Raw genomic sequence first — 17,307 nt, 5'->3', positions numbered from 1 at the left:
GCAAAGGGAAGAAACCGTCGGGGGACCGCTTTTTACCCCAGGACGAGAAAACTGAGTCCGGGGCATTCCCGCTCGCGTTTTCTTGGGACGAGCACCGGAAGTCCTCGAGCTCAGCCCGTTTCCTTCGCTGCAAGTGCATTTCCAGTGGTTTCTGACACCGGACGAGCGTTCGCCACTCGTTGGAAGCTTCGGCCATCTTTTGGACCGTTTTGGGTCGCACCACAGTTCTCCCTCCAACGAGCTCGCTTCCCGACCTATACCTCCGGAAAACGTGTCAGGGAGCATGCCAGGAGTGTGGGTTGAAGTCCTCGGAGCACGAGACCCGAAGATCGAAAGACTTATGACCAATACGGAGCAAAGGGAAGAAACCGTCGGGGGACCGCTTTTTACCCCAGGACGAGAAAACTGAGTCCGGGGCATTCCCGCTCGTGTTTTCTTGGGACGAGCACCGGAAGTCCTCGAGCTCAGCCCGTTTCCTTCGCTGCAAGTGCATTTCCAGTGGTTTCTGACACCGGACGAGCGTTCGCCACTCGTTGGAAGCTTCGGCCATCTGTTGGACCGTTTTGGGTCGCACCACAGTTCTCCCTCCAACGAGCTCGCTTCCCGACCTATACCTCGGGAAAACGTGTCAGGGAGCATGCCAGGAGTGTGGGTTGAAGTCCTCGGAGCACGAGACCCGAAGATCGAAAGACTTATGACCAATACGGAGCAAAGGGAAGTAACCGTCGGGGGACCGCTTTTTACCCCAGGACGAGAAAACTGAGTCCGGGGCATTCCCGCTCGCGTTTTCTTGGGACGAGCACCGGAAGTCCTCGAGCTCAGCCCGTTTCCTTCGCTGCAAGTGCATTTCCAGTGGTTTCTGACACCGGACGAGCGTTCGCCACTCGTTGGAAGCTTCGGCCATCTTTTGGACCGTTTTGGGTCGCACCACAGTTCTCCCTCCAACGAGCTCGCTTCCCGACCTATACCTCGGGAAAACGTGTCAGGGAGCATGCCAGGAGTGTGGGTTGAAGTCCTCGGAGCACGAGACCCGAAGATCGAAAGACTTATGACCAATACGGAGCAAAGGGAAGAAACCGTCGGGGGACCGCTTTTTACCCCAGGACGAGAAAACTGAGTCCGGGGCATTCCCGCTCGCGTTTTCTTGGGACGAGCACCGGAAGTCCTCGAGCTCAGCCCGTTTCCTTCGCTGCAAGTGCATTTCCAGTGGTTTCTGACACCGGACGAGCGTTCGCCACTCGTTGGAAGCTTCGGCCATCTTTTGGACCGTTTTGGGTCGCACCACAGTTCTCCCTCCAACGAGCTCGCATCCCGACCTATACCTCCGGAAAACGTGTCAGGGAGCATGCCAGGAGTGTGGGTTGAAGTCCTCAGAGCACGAGACCCGAAGATCGAAAGACTTATGACCAATACGGAGCAAAGGGAAGAAACCGTCGGGGGACCGCTTTTTACCCCAGGACGAGAAAACTGAGTCCGGGGCATTCCCGCTCGCGTTTTCTTGGGACGAGCACCGGAAGTCCTCGAGCTCAGCCCGTTTCCTTCGCTGCAAGTGCATTTCCAGTGGTTTCTGACACCGGACGAGCGTTCGCCACTCGTTGGAAGCTTCGGCCATCTTTTGGACCGTTTTGGGTCGCACCACAGTTCTCCCTCCAACGAGCTCGCTTCCCGACCTATACCTCCGGAAAACGTGTCAGGGAGCATGCCAGGAGTGTGGGTTGAAGTCCTCGGAGCACGAGACCCGAAGATCGAAAGACTTATGACCAATACGGAGCAAAGGGAAGAAACCGTCGGGGGACCGCTTTTTACCCCAGGACGAGAAAACTGAGTCCGGGGCATTCCCGCTCGCGTTTTCTTGGGACGAGCACCGGAAGTCCTCGAGCTCAGCCCGTTTCCTTCGCTGCAAGTGCATTTCCAGTGGTTTCTGACACCGGACGAGCGTTCGCCACTCGTTGGAAGCTTCGGCCATCTTTTGGACCGTTTTGGGTCGCACCACAGTTCTCCCTCCAACGAGCTCGCTTCCCGACCTATACCTCCGGAAAACGTGTCAGGGAGCATGCCAGGAGTGTGGGTTGAAGTCCTCGGAGCACGAGACCCGAAGATCGAAAGACTTATGACCAATACGGAGCAAAGGGAAGAAACCGTCGGGGGACCGCTTTTTACCCCAGGACGAGAAAACTGAGTCCGGGGCATTCCCGCTCGCGTTTTCTTTTGACGAGCACCAGAAGTCCTCGAGCTCAGCCCGTTTCCTTCGCTGCAAGTGCATTTCCAGTGGTTTCTGACACCGGACGAGCGTTCGCCACTCGTTGGAAGCTTCGGCCATCTTTTGGACCGTTTTGGGTCGCACCACAGTTCTCCCTCCAACGAGCTCGCTTCCCGACCTATACCTCGGGAAAACGTGTCAGGGAGCATGCCAGGAGTGTGGGTTGAAGTCCTCGGAGCACGAGACCCGAAGATCGAAAGACTTATGACCAATACGGAAAAAAGGGAAGAAACCGTCGGGGGACCGCTTTTTACCCCAGGACGAGAAAACTGAGTCCGGGGCATTCCCGCTCGCGTTTTCTTGGGACGAGCACCGGAAGTCCTCGAGCTCAGCCCGTTTCCTTCGCTGCAAGTGCATTTCCAGTGGTTTCTGACACCGGACGAGCGTTCGCCACTCGTTGGAAGCTTCGGCCATCTTTTGGACCGTTTTGGGTCGCACCACAGTTCTCCCTCCAACGAGCTCGCTTCCCGACCTATACCTCGGGAAAACGTGTCAGGGAGCATGCCAGGAGTGTGGGTTGAAGTCCTCGGAGCACGAGACCCGAAGATCGAAAGACTTATGACCAATACGGAGCAAAGGGAAGAAACCGTCGGGGGACCGCTTTTTACCCCAGGACGAGAAAACTGAGTCCGGGGCATTCCCGCTCGCGTTTTCTTGGGACGAGCATCGGAAGTCCTCGAGCTCAGCCCGTTTCCTTCGCTGCAAGTGCATTTCCAGTGGTTTCTGACACCGGACGAGCGTTCGCCACTCGTTGGAAGCTTCGGCCATCTTTTGGACCGTTTTGGGTCGCACCACAGTTCTCCCTCCAACGAGCTCGCTTCCCGACCTATACCTCCGGAAAACGTGTCAGGGAGCATGCCAGGAGTGTGGGTTGAAGTCCTCGGAGCACGAGACCCGAAGATCGAAAGACTTATGACTAATACGGAGCAAAGGGAAGAAACCGTCGGGGGACCGCTTTTTACCCCAGGACGAGAAAACTGAGTCCGGGGCATTCCCGCTCGCGTTTTCTTGGGACGAGCACCGGAAGTCCTCGAGCTCAGCCCGTTTCCTTCGCTGCAAGTGCATTTCCAGTGGTTTCTGACACCGGACGAGCGTTCGCCACTCGTTGGAAGCTTCGGCCATCTTTTGGACCGTTTTGGGTCGCACCACAGTTCTCCCTCCAACGAGCTCGCTTCCCGACCTATACCTCCGGAAAACGTGTCAGGGAGCATGCCAGGAGTGTGGGTTGAAGTCCTCGGAGCACGAGACCCGAAGATCGAAAGACTTATGACTAATACGGAGCAAAGGGAAGAAACGGTCGGGGGACCGCTTTTTACCCCAGGACGAGAAAACTGAGTCCGGGGCATTCCCGCTCGCGTTTTCTTGGGACGAGCACCGGAAGTCCTCGAGCTCAGCCCGTTTCCTTCGCTGCAAGTGCATTTCCAGTGGTTTCTGACACCGGACGAGCGTTCGCCACTCGTTGGAAGCTTCGGCCATCTTTTGGACCGTTTTGGGTCGCACCACAGTTCTCCCTCCAACGAGCTCGCTTCCCGACCTATACCTCCGGAAAACGTGTCAGGGAGCATGCCAGGAGTGTGGGTTGAAGTCCTCGGAGCACGAGACCCGAAGATCGAAAGACTTATGACCAATACGGAGCAAAGGGAAGAAACCGTCGGGGGACCGATTTTTACCCCAGGACGAGAAAACTGAGTCCGGGGCATTTCCGCTCGCGTTTTCTTGGGACGAGCACCGGAAGTCCTCGAGCTCAGCCCGTTTCCTTCGCTGCAAGTGCATTTCCAGTGGTTTCTGACACCGGACGAGCGTTCGCCACTCGTTGGAAGCTTCGGCCATCTTTTGGACCGTTTTGGGTCGCACCACAGTTCTCCCTCCAACGAGCTCGCTTCCCGACCTATACCTCCGGAAAACGTGTCAGGGAGCATGCCAGGAGTGTGGGTTGAAGTCCTCGGAGCACGAGACCCGAAGATCGAAAGACTTATGACCAATACGGAGCAAAGGGAAGAAACCGTCGGGGGACCGCTTTTTACCCCAGGACGAGAAAACTGAGTCCGGGGCATTCCCGCTCGCGTTTTCTTGGGACGAGCACCGGAAGTCCTCGAGCTCAGCCCGTTTCCTTCGCTGCAAGTGCATTTCCAGTGGTTTCTGACACCAGACGAGCGTTCGCCACTCGTTGGAAGCTTCGGCCATCTTTTGGACCGTTTTGGGTCGCACCACAGTTCTCCCTCCAACGAGCTCGCTTCCCGACCTATACCTCCGGAAAACGTGTCAGGGAGCATGCCAGGAGTGTGGGTTGAAGTCCTCGGAGCACGAGACCCGAAGATCGAAAGACTTATGACCAATACGGAGCAAAGGGAAGAAACCGTCGGGGGACCGCTTTTTACCCCAGGACGAGAAAACTGAGTCCGGGGCATTCCCGCTCGCGTTTTCTTGGGACGAGCACCGGAAGTCCTCGAGCTCAGCCCGTTTCCTTCGCTGCAAGTGCATTTCCAGTGGTTTCTGACACCGGACGAGCGTTCGCCACTCGTTGGAAGCTTCGGCCATCTTTTGGACCGTTTTGGGTCGCGCCACAGTTCTCCCTCCAACGAGCTCGCTTCCCGACCTATACCTCCGGAAAACGTGTCAGGGAGCATGCCAGGAGTGTGGGTTGAAGTCCTCGGAGCACGAGACCCGAAGATCGAAAGACTTATGACCAATACGGAGCAAAGGGAAGAAACCGTCGGGGGACCGCTTTTTACCCCAGGACGAGAAAACTGAGTCCGGGGCATTCCCGCTCGCGTTTTCTTGGGACGAGCACCGGAAGTCCTCGAGCTCAGCCCGTTTCCTTCGCTGCAAGTGCATTTCCAGTGGTTTCTGACACCGGACGAGCGTTCGCCACTCGTTGGAAGCTTCGGCCATCTTTTGGACCGTTTTGGGTCGCACCACAGTTCTCCCTCCAACGAGCTCGCTTCCCGACCTATACCTCCGGAAAACGTGTCAGGGAGCATGCCAGGAGTGTGGGTTGAAGTCCTCAGAGCACGAGACCCGAAGATCGAAAGACTTAGGACCAATACGGAGCAAAGGGAAGAAACCGTCGGGGGACCGCTTTTTACCCCAGGACGAGAAAACTGAGTCCGGGGCATTTCCGCTCGCGTTTTCTTGGGACGAGCACCGGAAGTCCTCGAGCTCAGCCCGTTTCCTTCGCTGCAAGTGCATTTCCAGTGGTTTCTGACACCGGACGAGCGTTCGCCACTCGTTGGAAGCTTCGGCCATCTTTTGGACCGTTTTGGGTCGCGCCACAGTTCTCCCTCCAACGAGCTCGCTTCCCGACCTATACCTCCGGAAAACGTGTCAGGGAGCATGCCAGGAGTGTGGGTTGAAGTCCTCGGAGCACGAGACCCGAAGATCGAAAGACTTATGACCAATACGGAGCAAAGGGAAGAAACCGTCGGGGGACCGCTTTTTACCTTAGGACGAGAAAACTGAGTCCGGGGCATTCCCGCTCGCGTTTTCTTGGGACGAGCACCGAAAGTCCTCGAGCTCAGCCCGTTTCCTTCGCTGCAAGTGCATTTCCAGTGGTTTCTGACACCGGACGAGCGTTCGCCACTCGTTGGAAGCTTCGGCCATCTTTTGGACCGTTTTGGGTCGCACCACAGTTCTCCCTCCAACGAGCTCGCTTCCCGACCTATACCTCCGGAAAACGTGTCAGGGAGCATGCCAGGAGTGTGGGTTGAAGTCCTCGGAGCACGAGACCCGAAGATCGAAAGACTTACGACCAATACGGAGCAAAGGGAAGAAACGGTCGGGGGACCGCTTTTTACCCCAGGACGAGAAAACTGAGTCCGGGGCATTCCCGCTCGCGTTTTCTTGGGACGAGCACCGGAAGTCCTCGAGCTCAGCCCGTTTCCTTCGCTGCAAGTGCATTTCCAGTGGTTTCTGACACCGGACGAGCGTTCGCCACTCGTTGGAAGCTTCGGCCATCTTTTGGACCGTTTTGGGTCGCACCACAGTTCTCCCTCCAACGAGCTCGCTTCCCGACCTATACCTCCGGAAAACGTGTCAGGGAGCATGCCAGGAGTGTGGGTTGAAGTCCTCGGAGCACGAGACCCGAAGATCGAAAGACTTATGACCAATACGGAGCAAAGGGAAGAAACCGTCGAGGGACCGCTTTTTACCCCAGGACGAGAAAACTGAGTCCGGGGAATTCCCGCTCGCGTTTTCTTGGGACGAGCACCGGAAGTCCTCGAGCTCAGCCCGTTTCCTTCGCTGCAAGTGCATTTCCAGTGGTTTCTGACACCGGACGAGCGTTCGCCACTCGTTGGAAGCTTCGGCCATCTTTTGGACCGTTTTGGGTCGCACCACAGTTCTCCCTCCAACGAGCTCGCTTCCCGACCTATACCTCCGGAAAACGTGTCAGGGAGCATGCCAGGAGTGTGGGTTGAAGTCCTCAGAGCACGAGACCCGAAGATCGAAAGACTTATGACCAATACGGAGCAAAGGGAAGAAACCGTCGGGGGACCGCTTTTTACCCCAGGACGAGAAAACTGAGTCCGGGGCATTTCCGCTCGCGTTTTCTTGGGACGAGCACCGGAAGTCCTCGAGCTCAGCCCGTTTCCTTCGCTGCAAGTGCATTTCCAGTGGTTTCTGACACCGGACGAGCGTTCGCCACTCGTTGGAAGCTTCGGCCATCTTTTGGACCGTTTTGGGTCGCGCCACAGTTCTCCCTCCAACGAGCTCGCTTCCCGACCTATACCTCCGGAAAACGTGTCAGGGAGCATGCCAGGAGTGTGGGTTGAAGTCCTCGGAGCACGAGACCCGAAGATCGAAAGACTTATGACCAATACGGAGCAAAGGGAAGAAACCGTCGGGGGACCGTTTTTTACCCCAGGACGAGAAAACTGAGTCCGGGGCATTCCCGCTCGCGTTTTCTTGGGACGAGCACCGGAAGTCCTCGAGCTCAGCCCGTTTCCTTCGCTGCAAGTGCATTTCCAGTGGTTTCTGACACCGGACGAGCGTTCGCCACTCGTTGGAAGCTTCGGCCATCTTTTGGACCGTTTTGGGTCGCACCACAGTTCTCCCTCCAACGAGCTCGCTTCCCGACCTATACCTCCGGAAAACGTGTCAGGGAGCATGCCAGGAGTGTGGGTTGAAGTCCTCAGAGCACGAGACCCGAAGATCGAAAGACTTATGACCAATACGGAGCAAAGGGAAGAAACCGTCGGGGGACCGCTTTTTACCCCAGGACGAGAAAACTGAGTCCGGGGCATTTCCGCTCGCGTTTTCTTGGGACGAGCACCGGAAGTCCTCGAGCTCAGGCCGTTTCCTTCGCTGCAAGTGCATTTCCAGTGGTTTCTGACACCGGACGAGCGTTCGCCACTCGTTGGAAGCTTCGGCCATCTTTTGGACCGTTTTGGATCGCACCACAGTTCTCCCTCCAACGAGCTCGCTTCCCGACCTATACCTCCGGAAAACGTGTCAGGGAGCATGCTAGGAGTGTGGGTTGAAGTCCTCAGAGCACGAGACCCGAAGATCGAAAGACTTATGACCAATACAGAGCAAAGGGAAGAAACCGTCGGGGGACCGCTTTTTACCCCAGGACGAGAAAACTGAGTCCGGGGCATTTCCGCTCGCGTTTTCTTGGGACGAGCACCGGAAGTCCTCGAGCTCAGCCCGTTTCCTTCGCTGCAAGTGCATTTCCAGTGGTTTCTGACACCGGACGAGCGTTCGCCACTCGTTGGAAGCTTCGGCCATCTTTTGGACCGTTTTGGGTCGCGCCACAGTTCTCCCTCCAACGAGCTTGCTTCCCGACCTATACCTCTGGAAAATGTGTCAGGGAGCATGCCAGGAGTGTGGGTTGAAGTCCTCGGAGCACGAGACCCGAAGATCGAAAGACTTATGACCAATACGGAGCAAAGGGAAGAAACCGTCGGGGGACCGCTTTTTACCCCAGGACGAGAAAACTGAGTCCGGGGCATTCCCGCTCGCGTTTTCTTGGGACGAGCACCGGAAGTCCTCGAGCTCAGCCCGTTTCCTTCGCTGCAAGTGCATTTCCAGTGGTTTCTGACACCGGACGAGCGTTCGCCACTCGTTGGAAGCTTCGGCCATCTTTTGGACCGTTTTGGGTCGCACCACAGTTCTCCCTCCAACGAGCTCGCTTCCCGACCTATACCTCCGGAAAACGTGTCATGGAGCATGCCAGGAGTGTGGGTTGAAGTCCTCGGAGCACGAGACCCGAAGATCGAAAGACTTACGACCAATACGGAGCAAAGGGAAGAAACGGTCGGGGGACCGCTTTTTACCCCAGGACGAGAAAACTGAGTCCGGGGCATTCCCGCTCGCGTTTTCTTGGGACGAGCACCAGAAGTCCTCGAGCTCAGCCCGTTTCCTTCGCTGCAAGTGCATTTCCAGTGGTTTCTGACACCGGACGAGCGTTCGCCACTCGTTGGAAGCTTCGGCCATCTTTTGGACCGTTTTGGGTCGCACCACAGTTCTCCCTCCAACGAGCTCGCTTCCCGACCTATACCTCCGGAAAACGTGTCAGGGAGCATGCCAGGAGTGTGGGTTGAAGTCCTCAGAGCACGAGACCCGAAGATCGAAAGACTTATGACCAATACGGAGCAAAGGGAAGAAACCGTCGGGGGACCGCTTTTTACCCCAGGACGAGAAAACTGAGTCCGGGGCATTTCCGCTCGCGTTTTCTTGGGACGAGCACCGGAAGTCCTCGAGCTCAGCCCGTTTCCTTCGCTGCAAGTGCATTTCCAGTGGTTTCTGACACCGGACGAGCGTTCGCCACTCGTTGGAAGCTTCGGCCATCTTTTGGACCGTTTTGGGTCGCGCCACAGTTCTCCCTCCAACGAGCTCGCTTCCCGACCTATACCTCCGGAAAACGTGTCAGGGAGCATGCCAGGAGTGTGGGTTGAAGTCCTCGGAGCACGAGACCAGAAGATCGAAAGACTTATGACCAATACGGAGCAAAGGGAAGAAACCGTCGGGGGACCGCTTTTTACCCCAGGACGAGAAAACTGAGTCCGGGGCATTCCCGCTCGCGTTTTCTTGGGACGAGCACCGGAAGTCCTCGAGCTCAGCCCGTTTCCTTCGCTGCAAGTGCATTTCCAGTGGTTTCTGACACCGGACGAGCGTTCGCCACTCGTTGGAAGCTTCGGCCATCTTTTGGACCGTTTTGGGTCGCACCACAGTTCTCCCTCCAACGAGCTCGCTTCCCGACCTATACCTCCGGAAAACGTGTCAGGGAGCATGCCAGGAGTGTGGGTTGAAGTCCTCGGAGCACGAGACCCGAAGATCGAAAGACTTACGACCAATACGGAGCAAAGGGAAGAAACGGTCGGGGGACCGCTTTTTACCCCAGGACGAGAAAACTGAGTCCGGCGCATTCCCGCTCGCGTTTTCTTGGGACGAGCACCGGAAGTCCTCGAGCTCAGCCCGTTTCCTTCGCTGCAAGTGCATTTCCAGTGGTTTCTGACACCGGACGAGCGTTCGCCACTCGTTGGAAGCTTCGGCCATCTTTTGGACCGTTTTGGGTCGCACCACAGTTCTCCCTCCAACGAGCTCGCTTCCCGACCTATACCTCCAGAAAACGTGTCAGGGAGCATGCCAGGAGTGTGGGTTGAAGTCCTCAGAGCACGAGACCCGAAGATCGAAAGACTTATGACCAATACGGAGCAAAGGGAAGAAACCGTCGGGGGACCGCTTTTTACCCCAGGACGAGAAAACTGAGTCCGGGGCATTCCCGCTCGCGTTTACTTGGGACGAGCACCGGAAGTCCTCGAGCTCAGCCCGTTTCCTTCGCTGCAAGTGCATTTCCAGTGGTTTCTGACACCGGACGAGCGTTCGCCAGTCGTTGGAAGCTTCGGCCATCTTTTGGACCGTTTTGGGTCGCACCACAGTTCTCCCTCCAACGAGCTCGCTTCCCGACCTATACCTCCGGAAAACGTGTCAGGGAGCATGCCAGGAGTGTGGGTTGAAGTCCTCGGAGCACGAGACCCGAAGATCGAAAGACTTACGACCAATACGGAGCAAAGGGAAGAAACGGTTGGGGGACCGCTTTTTACCCCAGGACGAGAAAACTGAGTCCGGGGCATTCCCGCTCGCGTTTTCTTGGGACGAGCACCGGAAGTCCTCGAGCTCAGCCCGTTTCCTTCGCTGCAAGTGCATTTCCAGTGGTTTCTGACACCGGACGAGCGTTCGCCACTCGTTGGAAGCTTCGGCCATCTTTTGGACCGTTTTGGGTCGCACCACAGTTCTCCCTCCAACGAGCTCGCTTCCCGACCTATACCTCCAGAAAACGTGTCAGGGAGCATGCCAGGAGTGTGGGTTGAAGTCCTCAGAGCACGAGACCCGAAGATCGAAAGACTTATGACCAATACGGAGCAAAGGGAAGAAACCGTCGGGGGACCGCTTTTTACCCCAGGACGAGAAAACTGAGTCCGGGGCATTCCCGCTCGCGTTTACTTGGGACGAGCACCGGAAGTCCTCGAGCTCAGCCCGTTTCCTTCGCTGCAAGTGCATTTCCAGTGGTTTCTGACACCGGACGAGCGTTCGCCAGTCGTTGGAAGCTTCGGCCATCTTTTGGACCGTTTTGGGTCGCACCACAGTTCTCCCTCCAACGAGCTCGCTTCCCGACCTATACCTCCGGAAAACGTGTCAGGGAGCATGCCGGGAGTGTGGGTTGAAGTCCTCGGAGCACGAGACCCGAAGATCGAAAGACTTATGACCAATACGGAGCAAAGGGAAGAAACCGTCAGGCGACCGCTTTTTACCCCAGGACGAGAAAACTGAGTCCGGGGCATTCCCGCTCGCGTTTTCTTGGGACGAGCACCGGAAGTCCTCGAGCTCAGCCCGTTTCCTTCGCTGCAAGTGCATTTCCAGTGGTTTCTGACACCGGACGAGCGTTCGCCACGCGTTGGAAGCTTCGGCCATCTTTTGGACCGTTTTGGGTCGCACCACAGTTCTCCCTCCAACGAGCTCGCTTCCCGACCTATACCTCCGGAAAACGTGTCAGGGAGCATGCCAGGAGTGTGGGTTGAAGTCCTCGGAGCACGAGACCCGAAGATCGAAAGACTTATGACCAATACGGAGCAAAGGGAAGAAACCGTCGGGGGACCGCTTTTTACCCCAGGACGAGAAAACTGAGTCCGGGGCATTCCCGCTCGCGTTTTCTTGGGACGAGCACCGGAAGTCCTCGAGCTCGGCCCGTTTCCTTCGCTGCAAGTGCATTTCCAGTGGTTTCTGACACCGGACGAGCGTTCGCCACTCGTTGGAAGCTTCGGCCATCTTTTGGACCGTTTTGGGTCGCACCACAGTTCTCCCTCCAACGAGCTCGCTTCCCGACCTATACCTCCGGAAAACGTGTCAGGGAGCATGCCATGAGTGTGGGTTGAAGTCCTCGGAGCACGAGACCCGAAGATCGAAAGACTTATGACCAATACGGAGCAAAGGGAAGAAACCGTCGGGCGACCGCTTTTTACCCCAGGACGAGAAAACTGAGTCCGGGGCATTCCCGCTCGCGTTTTCTTGGGACGAGCACCGGAAGTCCTCGAGCTCAGCCCGTTTCCTTCGCTGCAAGTGCATTTCCAGTGGTTTCTGACACCGGACGAGCGTTCGCCACTCGTTGGAAGCTTCGGCCGTCTTTTGGACCGTTTTGGGTCGCACCACAGTTCTCCCTCCAACGAGCTCGCTTCCCGACCTATACCTCCGGAAAACGTGTCAGGGAGCATGCCAGGAGTGTGGGTTGAAGTCCTCGGAGCACGAGACCCGAAGATCGAAAGACTTACGACCAATACGGAGCAAAGGGAAGAAACGGTCGGGGGACCGCTTTTTACCCCAGGACGAGAAAACTGAGTCCGGGGCATTCCCGCTCGCGTTTTCTTGGGACGAGCACCGGAAGTCCTCGAGCTCAGCCCGTTTCCTTCGCTGCAAGTGCATTTCCAGTGGTTTCTGACACCGGACGAGCGTTCGCCACTCGTTGGAAGCTTCGGCCATCTTTTGGACCGTTTTGGGTCGCACCAGAGTTCTCCCTCCAACGAGCTCGCTTCCCGACCTATACCTCCGGAAAACGTGTCAGGGAGCATGCCAGGAGTGTGGGTTGAAGTCCTCGGAGCACGAGACCCGAAGATCGAAAGACTTATGACCAATACGGAGCAAAGGGAAGAAACCGTCGGGCGACCGCTTTTTACCCCAGGACGAGAAAACTGAGTCCGGGGCATTCCCGCTCGCGTTTTCTTGGGACGAGCACCGGAAGTCCTCGAGCTCAGCCCGTTTCCTTCGCTACAAGTGCATTTCCAGTGGTTTCTGACACCGGACGAGCGTTCGCCACTCGTTGGAAGCTTCGGCCATCTTTTGGACCGTTTTGGGTCGCACCACAGTTCTCCCTCCAACGAGCTCGCTTCCCGACCTATACCTCCGGAAAACGTGTCAGAGAGCATGCCAGGAGTGTGGGTTGAAGTCCTCGGAGCACGAGACCCGAAGATCGAAAGACTTATGACCAATACGGAGCAAAGGGAAGAAACCGTCGGGGGACCGCTTTTTACCCCAGGACGAGAAAACTGAGTCCGGGGCATTCCCGCTCGCGTTTTCTTGGGACGAGCAGCGGAAGTCCTCGAGCTCAGCCCGTTTCCTTCGCTGCAAGTGCATTTCCAGTGGTTTCTGACACCGGACGAGCGTTCGCCACTCGTTGGAAGCTTCGGCCATCTTTTGGACCGTTTTGGGTCGCACCACAGTTCTCCCTCCAACGAGCTCGCTTCCCGACCTATACCTCCGGAAAACGTGTCAGGGAGCATGCCAGGAGTGTGGGTTGTAGTCCTCGGAGCACGAGACTCGAAGATCGAAAGACTTATGACCAGTACGGAGCAAAGGGAAGAAACCGTCGGGGGACCGCTTTTTACCCCAGGACGAGAAAACTGAGTCCGGGGCATTCCCGCTCGCGTTTTCTTGGGACGAGCACCGGAAGTCCTCGAGCTCAGCCCGTTTCCTTCGCTGCAAGTGCATTTCCAGTGGTTTCTGACACCGGACGAGCGTTCGCCACTCGTTGGAAGCTTCGGCCATCTTTTGGACCGTTTTGGGTCGCACCACAGTTCTCCCTCCAACGAGCTCGCTTCCCGACCTATACCTCCGGAAAACGTGTCAGGGAGCATGCCAGGAGTGTGGGTTGAAGTCCTCGGAGCACGAGACCCGAAGATCGAAAGACTTATGACCAATACGGAGCAAAGGGAAGAAACCGTCGGGGGACCGCTTTTTACCCCAGGACGAGAAAACTGAGTCCGGGGCATTCCCGCTCGCGTTTTCTTGGGACGAGCACCGGAAGTCCTCGAGCTCAGCCCGTTTCCTTCGCTGCAAGTGCATTTCCAGTGGTTTCTGACACCGGACGAGCGTTCGCCACTCGTTGGAAGCTTCGGCCATCTTTTGGACCGTTTTGGGTCGCACCACAGTTCTCCCTCCAACGAGCTCGCTTCCCGACCTATACCTCCGGAAAACGTGTCAGGGAGCATGCCAGGAGTGTGGGTTGAAGTCCTCGGAGCACGAGACCCGAAGATCGAAAGACTTATGACCAATACGGAGCAAAGGGAAGAAACCGTCGGGGGACCGCTTTTTACCCCAGGACGAGAAAACTGAGTCCGGGGCATTCCCGCTCGCGTTTTCTTGGGACGAGCAGCGGAAGTCCTCGAGCTCAGCCCGTTTCCTTCGCTGCAAGTGCATTTCCAGTGGTTTCTGACACCGGACGAGCGTTCGCCACTCGTTGGAAGCTTCGGCAATCTTTTGGACCGTTTTGGGTCGCACCACAGTTCTCCCTCCAACGAGCTCGCTTCCCGACCTATACCTCCGGAAAACGTGTCAGGGAGCATGCCAGGAGTGTGGGTTGAAGTCCTCGGAGCACGAGACCCGAAGATCGAAAGACTTATGACCAATACGGAGCAAAGGGAAGAAACCGTCGGGGGACCGCTTTTTACCCCAGGACGAGAAAACTGAGTACGGGGCATTCCCGCTCCCGTTTTCTTGGGACGAGCACCGGAAGTCCTCGAGCTCAGCCCGTTTCCTTCGCTGCAAGTGCATTTCCAGTGGTTTCTGACACCGGACGAGCGTTCGCCACCCGTTGGAAGCTTCGGCCATCTTTTGGACCGTTTTGTGTCGCACCACAGTTCTCCCTCCAACGAGCTCGCTTCCCGACCTATACCTCCGGAAAACGTGTCAGGGAGCCTGCCAGGAGTGTGGGTTGAAGTCCTCGGAGCACGAGACCCGAAGATCGAAAGACTTATGACCAATACGGAGCAAAGGGAAGAAACCGTCGGGGGACCGCTTTTTACCCCAGGACGAGAAAACTGAGTCCGGGGCATTCCCGCTCGCGTTTTCTTGGGACGAGCACCGGAAGTCCTCGAGCTCAGCCCGTTTCCTTCGCTGCAAGTGCATTTCCAAGGGTTTCTGACACCGGGCGAGCGTTCGCCACTCGTTGGAAGCTTCGGCCATCTTTTGGACCGTTTTGGGTCGCACCACAGTTCTCCCTCCAACGAGCTCGCTTCCCGACCTATACCTCCGGAAAACGTGTCAATGAGCATGCCAGGAGTGTGGGTTGAAGTCCTCGGAGCACGAGACCCGAAGATCGAAAGACTTATGACCAATACGGAGCAAAGGGAAGAAACCGTCGGGGGACCGCTTTTTACCCCAGGACGAGAAAACTGAGTCCGGGGCATTCCCGCTCGCGTTTTCTTGGGACGAGCACCGGAAGTCCTCGAGCTCAGCCCGTTTCCTTCGCTGCAAGTGCATTTCCAGTGGTTTCTGACACCGGACGAGCGTTCGCCACTCGTTGGAAGCTTCGGCCATCTTTTCGACCGTTTTGGGTCGCACCACAGTTCTCCCTCCAACGAGCTCGCTTCCCGACCTATACCTCCGGAAAACGTGTCAGGGAGCATGCCAGGAGTGTGGGTTGAAGTCCTCGGAGCACGAGACCCGAAGATCGAAAGACTTATGACCAATACGGAGCAAAGGGAAGAAACCGTCGGGGGACCGCTTTTTACCCCAGGACGAGAAAACTGAGTCCGGGGCATTCCCGCTCGCGTTTTCTTGGGACGAGCACCGGAAGTCCTCGAGCTCAGCCCGTTTCCTTCGCTGCAAGTGCATTTCCAGTGGTTTCTGACACCGGACGAGCGTTCGCCGCTCGTTGGAAGCTTCGGCCATCTTTTGGACCGTTTTGGGTCGCACCACAGTTCTCCCTCCAACGAGCTCGCTTCCCGACCTATACCTCCGGAAAACGTGTCAGGGAGCATGCCAGGAGTGTGGGTTGAAGTCCTCGGAACACGAGACCCGAAGATCGAAAGACTTATGACCAATACGGAGCAAAGGGAAGAAACCGTCGGGGGACCGCTTTTTACGCCAGGACGAGAAAACTGAGTCCGGGGCATTCCCGCTCGCGTTTTCTTGGGACGAGCACCGGAAGTCCTCGAGCTCAGCCCGTTTCCTTCGCTGCAAGTGCATTTCCAGTGGTTTCTGACACCGGACGAGCGTTCGCCGCTCGTTGGAAGCTTCGGCCATCTTTTGGACCGTTTTGGGTCGCACCACAGTTCTCCCTCCAACGAGCTCGCTTCCCGACCTATACCTCCGGAAAACGTGTCAGGGAGCATGCAGGGAGTGTGGGTTGAATTCCTCGGAGCACGAGACCCGAAGATCGAAAGACTTATGACCAATACGGAGCAAAGGGAAGAAACCGTCGGGGGACCGCTTTTTACCCCAGGACGAGAAAACTGAGTCCGGGGCATTCCCGCTCGCGTCTTCATGGGACGGGCACCGGAAGTCCTCGAGCTCAGCCCGTTTCCTTCGCTGCAAGTGCATGTCCAGTGGTTTCTGACACCGGACGAGCGTTCGCCACTCGTTGGAAGCTTCGGCCATCTTTTGGACCGTTTTGGGTCGCACCACAGTTCTCCCTCCAACGAGCTCGCTTCCCGACCTATACCTCCGGTAAACGTGTCAGGGAGCATGCCAGGAGTGTGGGTTGAAGTCCTCGGAGCACGAGACCCGAAGATCGAAAGACTTATGACCAATACGGAGGAAAGGGAAGAAACCGTCGAGGGACCGCTTTTTACCCCAGGACGAGAAAACTGAGTCCGGGGCATTCCCGCTCGCGTCTTCTTGGGACGAGCACCGGAAGTCCTCGAGCTCAGCCCGTTTCCTTCGCTGCAAGTGCATTTCCAGTGGTTTCTGACATCGGACGAGCGTTCGCCACTCGTTGGAAGCTTCGGCCATCTTTTGGACCGTTTTGGGTCGCACCACAGTTCTCCCTCCAACGAGCTCGCTTCCCGACCTATACCTCCGGAAAACGTGTCAGGGAGCATGCCAGGAGTGTGGGTTGAAGTCCTCGGAGCACGAGACCCGAAGATCGAAAGACTTATGACCAATACGGAGCAAAGGGAAGAAACCGTCGGGGGACCGCTTTTTACCCCAGGACGAGAAAACTGAGTCCGGGGCATTCCCGCTCGCGTTTTCTTGGGACGAGCAGCGGAAGTCCTCGAGCTCAGCCCGTTTCCTTCGCTGCAAGTGCATTTCCAGTGGTTTCTGACACCGGACGAGCGTTCGCCACTCGTTGGAAGCTTCGGCCATCTTTTGGACCGTTTTGGGTCGCACCACAGTTCTCCCTCCAACGAGCTCGCTTCCCGACCTATACCTCCGGAAAACGTGTCAGGGAGCATGCCAGGAGTGTGGGTTGTAGTCCTCGGAGCACGAGACCCGAAGATCGAAAGACTTATGACCAGTACGGAGCAAAGGGAAGAAACCGTCGGGGGACCGCTTTTTACCCCAGGACGAGAAAACTGAGTCCGGGGCATTCCCGCTCGCGTTTTCTTGGGACGAGCACCGGAAGTCCTCGAGCTCAGCACGTTTCCTTCGCTGCAAGTGCATTTCCAGTGGTTTCTGACACCGGACGAGCGTTCGCCACTCGTTGGAAGCTTCGGCCATCTTTTGGACCGTTTTGGGTCGCACCACAGTTCTCCCTCCAACGAGCTCGCTTCCCGACCTATACCTCCGGAAAACGTGTCAGGGAGCATGCCAGGAGTGTGGGTTGAAGTCCTCGGAGC

Source organism: Cucumis melo, chromosome 1 (assembly GCF_025177605.1).
Source record: "Cucumis melo cultivar AY chromosome 1, USDA_Cmelo_AY_1.0, whole genome shotgun sequence".
In the NCBI taxonomy this organism is placed as follows: Eukaryota; Viridiplantae; Streptophyta; class Magnoliopsida; order Cucurbitales; family Cucurbitaceae; genus Cucumis; species Cucumis melo.
The sequence above is the reverse complement of the archived record's forward strand: the minus strand, read 5'-3'. Positions refer to the sequence as shown.